Source organism: Mirounga angustirostris, unplaced genomic scaffold (genome assembly GCF_029215605.1).
Source record: "Mirounga angustirostris isolate CCGP_5_RB_7025 unplaced genomic scaffold, mMirAng1.0.hap1 SCAF_2, whole genome shotgun sequence".
Taxonomy (NCBI): domain Eukaryota; kingdom Metazoa; phylum Chordata; class Mammalia; order Carnivora; family Phocidae; genus Mirounga; species Mirounga angustirostris.
The window spans coordinates 76,385,295-76,390,539 of record NW_026991710.1 but is presented as its reverse complement, the minus strand read 5'-3'; positions in this window follow the sequence as shown (position 1 = coordinate 76,390,539).

Sequence of the window (5,245 nt, the reverse complement as noted above, 5' to 3'; positions counted from 1 at the left end):
GGCTCCCTGCTCGGCGGGGGGTCTGCTTCTCCCTCTGACCCTCCTCCCTCTCATGCTCTCTGTCTCTCATTCTCTCTCTCTCTCGCAAATAAATAAAATCTTAAAAAAAAAAAAAAAAGAAGAAGAACAAACTGATGGTTACCAGAGGGCAGGTGGGTGAAGAGATGGGCAAAATGGGTGAAGGGGAGTAGGAGATAAAGTTTTCCAGTTATGGAATGAATAAGTCACAGGAACAAAAGGTACAGCATCGGGAACCTAGTCAATAATATTGTAATAGTGTTTGTTGTATGGTGACAGATGGTAGCTATACTTGTGATGAGTGTAGCATAACATATAAACTTGTGGAATCACTATGTTGTACACCTGAAACTAATGTAGCATTGTGTGTCAACTATAGTTAATGTAAAAAATATATACATATTATTAAATTAATTTTACCTAAAAAAAAAAGGAATGCATTGGAGGAAAAAAAATAAAGAATGATGACAGAGGATAATGTGACTGGGGTGGCCATATAAAGAATTTTTAGGAGTGCTGGTAATGCCTTATTTCTTTACCTGAGGGGTTTGTAGTTGCTTACTTTTTAATTATTTTTAAACTAGATATATGTATGTAGATAGATAATTGATGCTCACTTTTGTATGTTTATTCAACCCATATTTATTTAGTGCCTTTCATGTGGCAGAAACCATTCCAGGTGGTTGGGATACTTCAATAAATAAAACAATGTTCTCTGTCCTCATGGAGCTTACATTATGGTGGGACAAGGGCAATAATAATAAGTACAATAAATTATGTCTTAGAAGGTGATAAGTTCATGGGAAAAAATAAAGTAGAGTGGTTAAGGGGGACAAGGAGTGCCAGGATGAAGTTCTCAGTGTAATAGAATGTTGTAGTAATAAAAATAAGATGACTGTATGTAAGAAATACAAAATGTAGGAAACTGTCTCCATAACCCCATTTTTGCAAAACCATACATTCCTGTTCATACATTTATATGTATGTATATGTTTATGTATGTTTGCATATGATGACATGAGCATGGAGACAAAAATGGAAGGCTATGTTAATTTGAGGGTGGGGGGTTAGAATAGTGGTTAGAGCGTGGCCTATGGAGCATGGACTATGAGTTTAAAAGTGTCCCTGTCACCTACCACTTATGTGACCTTGGCCAAGTTACTTTATCTTTCAATGCCTGAGTTTCCTCATTTATTACATGTGGACAATAGTACCTACCATCTGGGATTGTTACAAAGGTTAAATAAGTTAATATGCATAAAGCACTCTGAACAGTTCTGGTAATGGTAAGTTACTATTTGCAGTTATTTTTCTATTTGCAGTTACTATTCTATAACCTTGGTTGCTGCTGTAAAATGGAGGAGGGAGATAGTGAGGACAACAAAAACAAAAACAAAGCAGTAAACATTAGGGGAAAAAAACAGTGAGTTTATGATTCAGTTAAGGCATTTCTAAAAATTATGTACATGTGTGTATGGGTAGATAAAAAATGAATGGCATTTTCCTTAATAAACATGATTTGTAAGTTTAACAAAAATAATTTTTATACCTTAAAAATAATTAAAATATATTAATATATATGATATAGCAATTGTAGAAGGAAAGGAGTGTGTCACAAAAATCAAAATTCTGGAATGCATGGGCAAACTGAAATACCTCAGATCCCTACTTTCAGTAATTAGGTGACTAGAATTGTGAAGAATGCAATAAGTAAGGTAGTAGAGTTATTTGATAATTTAAAGGGTATATACACACACACACATATATATATATACACATATACATATTTATTAAAAAAAATCAGGACTAACCTGTGGTGCCTGGATGGCTCAGTTGGTTGAGCATTGGACTCTTGATTTTGGCACAGGTCTGATCTCAAGGTCTTGAGATCAAGCCCTGCATGGGGCTCTGTGCTCAGTGGGGAGTATACTCTTTCTCTCTTCCTCTGCCCCTCCACTGGCTCTTGTGCTCACTCTCTCTCAAATAAATAAATAAATCTTTTTTAAAAAATCAGGACTAATCTGAGATTCCTGGTGGTAGTTGGTTGGTGAGGTTCTTTTTACTTGATTGTTTTTGTTTTGTGTAGTCAAATGTGTACTTACATAAAAATATAACAAAAGGAAATGGCCACTCAGTTTGTGGGAGTGAATTTACTCAGCTCAGATCCTGTGATAAAGACTCATGTCATCATATTAAAACACATATAAACATATACATACATATATTAATATACACATACAGATATGGTGGGATGTCATGGTTTTACAAAAATGACATTAGGAGGCACTTTACGGCATTTTGCATTTCTTCTCGGAATTATTCCTGGAATCCTTTCCATGTCAATAGCTCTCATTCATTATTTTTAATGATTGCATAATACTCCATGGTGCAAATGCACCATTATTTCTTTAAAATTCTATTTTTACTTGTTAGAGAGAGAGGGCACAAACAGTGCAGGCCGAGGGAGAAGCAGGCTCCCTGATGCGGAACTCGATCCCAGGACCCTGGGATCATGACCTGAGCTGAAGGCAGATGCTTAACCAACTGAGCCACCCAGGCATCCCTGCAAATGCACCATTATTTCTTTAAAGGAGAACATTCCACAAAGTGGGGCGTTCTAAAAACAGTTGTTCTTACTCATGGTCCTTGACGCAGTGCTCCTGAAGCTCCTGGCTAAGAGAGCTCCCCATGCAAATTGATTACTTGATAACAGATGGGACTGATTATTGCACTGGGATAGCTCTTTTTTAAGTGAAAAAAAGGTCAAATATTTAAAATTAATTGCTGAAGTTTATAGGAATCATGATTATAAGGATTTTGGAGGTTGCCTGGTTTTGAGAAGTACCTTAAAGGGAAAAAAATACCTACTTAATCTTTCTAAAAACACAGGTCTTATCTTGTTGTTTTAAAGCTTAAAACTCTTCAAAGACTTCATTGCCCTTAGAAGATCCAAATTCCCTAGAACAGCTCATTAGGCATTTCAAAACCTGTTTAGTTCTCTCCAGCCGTACGTTATCTCCTCCTTTGCCCTCGATTCTGCCCTCAATTCTTTTCTTTTCTTTTCTTTTTTTTTAAATATTTATTTATTTATTTATTTGAGAGAGAGAGAATGAGAGAGAGCAAGCACATGAGAGGGGGGAGGGTCAGAGGGAGAAGCAGACTCCCTGCCGAGCAGGGAGCCCGATGTAGGACTTGATCCAGGGACTCCAGGATCATGACCTGAGCTGAAGGCAGTTGCTTAACCAACTGAGCCACCCAGGCGCCCTCTGCCCTCAATTCTTAAACCATTCTGAACTGTGGGAAAATTACCTTGGAAGCTTGATGGTGTCATTCATTTCTGAACTTTATCATATAAATTTTTTTCTTTCAACTACTCTAATTGTTGCTTTCCTAATTCCTGTTCATTTTTCTTTTCTTTTCTTTTTTTTTTAAAGATTTTATTTATTTATTTGAGACAGAGAGAATGAGAGACAGAGAGCATGAGAGGGGGGAGGGTCAGAGGGAGAAGCAGGCTCTGCACTGAGCAGGGAGCCTGATGTGGGACTCGATTCCGGTACTCCAGGATCATGACCTGAGCCGAAGGCAGTCGCTTAACCAACTGAGCCACCCAGGAGCCCTCCTGTTCATTTTTCAAGTCTCAACTTTGATACCACCTTCTTTGAAATGCCTTAGTTTAACACATATAACTGTTGATGCCTCATTGTTTTGTGCTCCCACAATGCCTACACTATTGTAATTACTTATTCAATTATGTATTTTTCCTAGACTCTTACCTTCTAGAGATAGTACCTATTTGTTGCATATTCCCCATATCTGGTACCTAAGAGGTGCTCAGTAAAAATTTGTTGAATGAATGAATACATAAAAAGCAAAAGCTGCTAAGAACTAAGTAAGGCTGATTTGGAAACTTAATTTTGGCCCTAGGATGTGGCAGTAAAAAGCCCCGGGGAGATGAGATGATCTGTCTAAATGGCTAGGAGTCATCTTGAAGTTAATGTGTAGCAATCCTTGTTGAAGAAATTTGTTAATCTCTGATGAAATCATTCAGCAGTATTTTATAATTTAAAATAACCAATAGCTGCAAAATGTTATAATTATGGTCCAAGCAGAGGCCAAAGCGTTAAAATATTAGTATAGAGTAAAATTCAATACAATTTGTTTTAAATCACTTAAATTATGGCAGTACAAGTACCATGAAAATTTTAAGGCAGTCTCCACAATAACATGCTTCCAAGAAAAAAACAAAACAAAACACCCAGCCTGTATTTTATCAAAATATCATAGTTTGTTTTTTTTTTTTTAAGACTTTATTTATTTATTTGACAGAGAGAGACACAGTGAGAGAGGGAACACAAGCAGGGGGAGTGGGAGAGGGAGAAGCAGGCTTCCCACCGAGCAGGGAGCCCCATGCGGGGCTCGATCCCAGGACCCTGGGATCATGACCTGAGCCGAAGGCAGACACTTAACGACTGAGCCACCCAGGCGCCCCAAAATATAGTAGTTTTTAAATAAATAATCTTCCTGAATCAATAAGGTAAATAATCAATTTACTATTTCCTCATGGCATGATAAATAATAATTTTTAATAGATGATATAGGCTATGAAATATTTCATTACATATGTTATTAAATTGTTAATAACTATCATGTTTTTGAATTGTTAGTACATTTTAGTTGTCTTAAACATTAAGTGAATAACATTTTTTAAAAGCTTTATTGATATAAATTCACATGCCATATAATCTATACATTTAAAGTGTGCAATTCAGTATTTTTTAGTATATTCACAAGGTTGTGTAACCACTATCACAATCTAATTTTACAGTATTTTGTTCTCCCCTAAAAAAACCCTGTACCCTATCACTTCTCATTCCCCTCTCTCTTTCCTCCAGCTGAAGTCAACCACTAATTTACTTTGTGTAAATAGATTTACCTATTCTGAATATTTCATATAAATGGAACTATACAATATATTGCTTTTTGTGCCTGGCTTCTTTCACTTAGCAAACTATTTTTTTTTGTTTGTTTTTTTTAACATTTATCCAAACTGTAGTATATCAGCACTTCATCCCTTTTTATCACAAAATAATACTTATTGTTTGTTTAGACTGTATTTTATTTATCCATCAGTTGTTGGACTAAATAAACTTGTTAAGGGGTTGGAGTAAATTACCCTAATCTTTAGGTTCAAAGGAGTTTACTGTAGGAATAAAATACAATCAATTGG